This window comes from Nycticebus coucang, chromosome 18, assembly GCF_027406575.1.
Source record: "Nycticebus coucang isolate mNycCou1 chromosome 18, mNycCou1.pri, whole genome shotgun sequence".
Lineage (NCBI taxonomy): Eukaryota > Metazoa > Chordata > Mammalia > Primates > Lorisidae > Nycticebus > Nycticebus coucang.
The window spans coordinates 62,651,188-62,657,187 of NC_069797.1; positions in this window are offsets into that span (position 1 = coordinate 62,651,188).

Here is a 6,000-nt window from a genome sequence, read left to right on the forward strand (position 1 = left end):
ACTTTTGCTTTTTTTTAATAAGGAGGGAAGATTGACTCCAGTAAAGTGGATACAGTTTTGGGAAACATGGGCATAAATCTCACGGAAGAGGAACTTAAAGATCTAATGCAAAACCTGCCAGTTGATGGTGAGAATTTCAGATGTTTGTTTGAAGCATATTTCCTAAAACATCACATAGCTGGCGGTAGTGTGGGAACTCATGCCTCAGGCCTGAGGAAAATATTCCTCACAAAGATTAGAATAGTTTTTTTTTTTTTAATTACACCATAGCTGTGTACATTAGTGCAGTCAAGGGGTACAATGTGCTGGTTTCATATACAATCTGAAATATTTTCATCGAACTGTTTAACATAGCCTGCATGGCATTTTCTTAGTTATTGTATGTAGACATTTGTATTCTGCATTAGTAAGGTTTGCCTGTACCCATTCTAAGATGCACCATAGGTGTGGCCCACCCATTACCCTCCTTCCACCCCAACATCTCCCCTCCCCTCCCTTGGCCCATGCACAAGATTAGAATAGTTTTATAGAAAGAGAGTTTATTTTACTTCCCTAATGTGGGGAAAGGACATATCATGATAGAATAAAAGAAGTGATTCAAGGCTTTTATTAGGGGAGCAAAAAGAAAGGAAAAAGTGATTGTTGCCAACTGAGAGTAAAAAGAGCTGTGAAGTTGTTGTGTCAGTTTTTTTTATTTTTTACTTCTTTCTTTTCGGTGAGGCCAGTTTATCAGGATCCTTGAAGTGTGATCTGGCAAGAGCTGAAGCTGGGAGTTCACACCCCCGCTGTCTGCTTAGGGCTTTTCAAGGCTGTGAAACAAACTCTTAGAGATCTAAGTTAAACTTCAGGATAATTAGTTGAACCCTACTGTGTTTAATCAAACAAAACAAAGAGGGAAGTTTTTCTTCAAAGGGGCAATCATGTGTTGTGAGTTTATTACTCTTACTTTCTGTTTAATAGTTTATCTTTCTCTATTAGGGAGTTTTAGCAAAGTCATCCTTTTAGCTGTTTTGTTTTGTTTTTTTTAAACCCATCCATTATATTATATTTCCCGTTATAATGGGAAATTTCAGTTTTTTCAGACATGGTATAATACTAGATACATGTATACTTAATTTTATTTCTGTCAACTTATTTTATGTTTATTATTTATTTTCTACTATTTTCTTTTCTTCTTATGCTTATTATTAATGGTTTGTTCAAGTTGACATTCATTATATTTGTTTTCTTGCTAATTGATTTTAAAGTTCCAGAGGAGGTTCTAAATTCTCATTCCTTTAATTCTTACATTTTCTTTATTTTCATTCACTATCATACTTACTTAGTAATATACTATTATGGGCAACTAAATAGTGCATTATTCCCCATCAAGATATCCTTCTTCATCAAGTATTTCTTTCACCTCTATCTCATCCCCCACCATACACAATCCCAAGAGACTGATACTTTTAGCATACTCTTATTCCTCCCGCCACTTCCCCCACTCCCCACGATGAGATTTTTGAATGTCTTTACTTCCTCAACTGTACATTCCCAACTCTCGTAAACAATCAGCTCCCAAATTTTGCTGGGGTAATTTAGTTCTTGTTAGAATTTCTCTTATGTCATCTCTCTTCTATGTGAAGAGTCTTTACTATTTAATATTACACATTCCGTGACAGATTATTTTGTAATTTATAGAGATAAAAGAAGCTTGTTTTCTGGCATCCTTGTATTTTCACTACCTCAAGGAGCATAAATATTTCTGCCAACTTTCTTGGCCTTCGTAAGAGTCTTTAGGATTTTAAGTGCCAACCTCTTCTCAAGATCTACTGCTTCCCATTTCTGGTTCCTGTGCTCTGACACTTTTCTTATGCTTCCCTAGTCTGTGGAGGAGAGAGAGTTCCATGGCCATTCTTTTTTCCAGGACACAATCAGAGCACAAAACCCACTAGCATCCTGTAAAGACCAGTCACATTTTACTCTCAAAAGACAGCAAACAGTTTAAAGATGATAATAAAAGAGACATGATCCATTTTCAGGGCTCCATGTTTGTAGATCCTTTCAAAAATTTTGATTAAAGTAAACATAAAAGAATAATATTAACATTAGAAGTAAAGGAAAATTACCCTTGTCACACAGAATGTTTTAATTCCTGTTAATAGACTCCTTATTTGCAATAGTTTTGGGATATTTTAATGAAAGAAAATTCATTTAGGACCTAATTCTCAATGGAAATCCCTAACTAAATGGCCTATGGCAGAGAGTCCTTTTATCTTGGGTCAAAATTTACCCAGTTATAGCAGTTGGGCAAACAAAACAACCAAAGGAATTCTGTTGAATCCTTACCATTGCAACCCATATTCAAAGCCAGACGAAAAAATGGTGATCCCCTTCAAAGATCCCAACTTTTCTCCATAAGGGGATTGGTAATCCTCAGTAGTTCAGCTGAACAAACACACATTTCCATGGTGTTCTAACCAGTAGATGGTGTTGGCATAGAAATTATTAGTGGCCAGGTATACATGAATAGATGCAGCTTGGTCAAAAATTCTTGGCGAAATTCTTCTCACCACAAGATTAGCAACATCATTAACAATTGATACACTTCCCTGGCCATTCTACTGGTACTTTGTGGGTACTCACAAAGAAAGTTGTTGAATTCATTAAATAACTACATTTTTATTCTTCCATGATTATAGCTAGATTTTCTCATCTACATGGAGTATTATTTTGCTACCAGGAGGGAAAAAGTATTTTCAGAAACTAAATGGCAGGAATTAATAAGTTTTCTTCCCTAAAGCATAATACATCAGAGTTGTTGGAATATTAATAGTATTCAGAAAATAATTGTATTTATTATTATTTGAGCTTCCTTTTCTTTTTTTTTTTTTTTTTTTGCAGTTTTTGGCTTGGGCCAGGTTTGAACCTGAAACCTCCAATATATGGGGCCAGCGCCCTTTTCTTTTCAGTCACAGGTGCCACCCAGCTTCCATCTTTCTTTTTCCACTTTCTTATGAAGGATGTAGCAAAAGGTTAAATTTTCTAGATCAAGTAAATACTGCTGATGGTGTGCAACACCGTTTTCAAAGTTTCATTGTCATGTTTCTGTCTAATATATTCCTGTCTTACAGTTGATGGTAAAGTTGATCTGAAAAAGGTGATGAATGATATGAAATCTTATACAGGTAAGATATTACTAAAAGATTTTTACTTCAATCTTCTGTTATATTTTTCTTAGTATTTTTTTCCAGTATTACATCATGAATGTATTAGTGCTAATATTTTACATCTTTATAGTGAAATATTTACATACAACTTTTCTTCTGCCTTTGACTATTAATTATTTAAGGTTCAGCTATAAAAATAAATAGTGATATTTGAGTAATAAATTATATTTTCTGTGATTTCTGACAATGATGTGCTGATCTGAACCAGGGTTTTAACCAAAGGTCACAAGTTGGCCACCCATGAGTTGAATCCAAACTGCCGTCAGGTTTTGTAAGCCTGGCAACACTGGCTGTACATTTCCTCACAATAATAAGCCTGTTTTTGTCTCTTTGAACCAGGCTACTGCAGCCAATTTTATTTCTTCCACCTCCTGACTTTTGTGAACTTTTGAGTAGATAACTTAGTGGTTTAAAAGGTCAAAATCTATGTAGACATAGAGAATAGGAAGATGAATATTTTAAATGCTTAAATAATAATTACATGATTCGGCATTAAAAAGAAAAAAGCCTAACCCTAAATTACTAGCCAATTGTATAATCTTATTTTCTTTAATACTAAAATGTCTTGCTGCTAGATTTAGGATATTATCTCCCTTTTTATAAAGAATGAAGAATTAAGTCCTGCCCCACTCATCCTTAAACAATGTTGGATACTATGTTAAAATATAAAAGTGAGGATGACATTATATGGACAAGCTTTTTCATTATTTCGGATCATTATAATATCTTAAAATTGCCATGGGTCAACAATTCTTTTTTCTTTCAAAGGAGACAAAGTTGATACAAATAAACTTGAAAGTGTTTTAGAAAACTTGGGGATTGAGTTTACTACACCCAGGGAACACTTGAACCTGGTGAAGACACTGCCAGTTAATGGTAAGTCTTTTGGATGCCATTGGGTTTTTTAGGTAATCTGGTTTGTGGCTATGTAAAATATTCCAAAATAAGTTGAAAATGCTTGGAAAATGTTCAAAGCTAATGCTAACACTAAGAAAATTTTCATCACATACATTTTAAGTTGTTGAACTTTTCAGCTCTAAGTTGCTGTCAAATTTAAAATTAATTACTCACAACCTCAGGTTCCAGATCAGCTGGATTTGCAAAAACAGATTAAAATAAAGGGACAAGAAAGTAGAGAGAGAGAAAATGAGAGGAACAGAGTAGAGAGATGAAAAAAGAAACAAAGTAATGTAGCTGTGTGTGTTTCTGCAGAACATAATATGTAATTTATCAACAAGTGAATAATATTGTACATTGAAAAAAGGCTACATTTCTTAACTTCATTGTGAGGCAAGATAAAATGAAAAAAATCAAAAAAATGGTTTTAATTTTATAGCTCAGAGGTAACCAGTGTTAATATTTTAGTGCATTTCCTTTTAGTGCTTTTAGAATATAAATGTTTGTTAGAGAGATAATAGATAATTTTATAGATATTATAATATGTAATAGATGTTAGATAATATGTATGGATATTAATTTATTTGTAATTTGTATCTCTTTACAATGTTAATGGGTGTATCTATCATAGAAAACCTTGGTAGACCAGATAAGCAAAAATAAAAACATCTCTATTTCTACCTCAAAGCAATAACTTCTGTCAAAATCTTGAGATGTGTATTTGCAGTTTCCTATCTGTGAATATATATCTATATATATTTTTTTTAATTTAGCAACTTTGTGGATAAATCTTTGCAAACATCCTAAAATTTCTCAAGGTTAATTCCTTTAAGTAAGGTTGCCAAATGGAAGATATTTCATTTATTTTGTCAAATTTCCTTCCAGAAAAATTATTATAATTTGAATTTATGAAAACAGCAATTGAGAATGTTATTTTTTTCTACATTCCTAATACAGAAAAAAGGGGCGGGGTGCATGTAATTGTTATACTTGTATTTTACTCATGTACCACTGAGAGTGAACATTTTGTCAGTATATTATGTATTGCATTTGAAATATTCCTTAGGCAAAGATTCTTAAATTATTTTTCTCAGAAATTAAGATATGTAAATCTTTTGACTATTATTTTCAAAATGTTTCCTTTTTTATAGCTGATGGGAAGGTACATCAGAAAAGGTTGATGAAAGGCATAAAGTCACAGAAAAGTGAGTAAAAAGCACAATAAAAACTTAGCCTTAAACTCTTTATTTGTACTGTTAAAATATAAGTCTTTCTTTCCTGAGTCCTTATTTATGCCTCCTTCAGTAGATCTGCAATTTACCAAATAATTTCCTATACTATGATTTAGCAGAAAGTATTAGACTTTCTTAGATTTTTCTTCATTCAGCTCCAAACAAACAAACAAAAAATTTAAAAATACAAAACAGAGGGAGGCACCTGTGGCTCAGTGAGTAGGGCGCCGGCCCCATATGCCGAGGGTGGTGAGTTCGAGCTCAGCCCCGGCCAAACTGCAACAAAAAAAAAATAGCCGGGCATTGTGGCTGGCGCCTGTAGTCCCAGCTGCTGCGGAGGCTGAGGCAAGAGAATCACGTAAGCCCAAGAGTAGAGGTTGCTGTGAGCCATGTGATGCCATGGCACTCTACCCGAGGGCAGTACAGTGAGACTCTGTCTCTACAAAAAAAAAAAAAAAAAGAATACAAAACAGAAAGTAAAGAGTGAAGGCTGTCAGATAAGAATTTCAGTCAAAAGCAGAGATAAATAATATGCAAGTACAGGCAACAAAGATACCTCCTATTTTACAGAATACATGTCTTACATTGGTCATCTTTAGAGCTAGCTTTTCAACTTTGTTTAAGAATATTTTGGTCTATAGGCTTGTTCCCAACATCATATT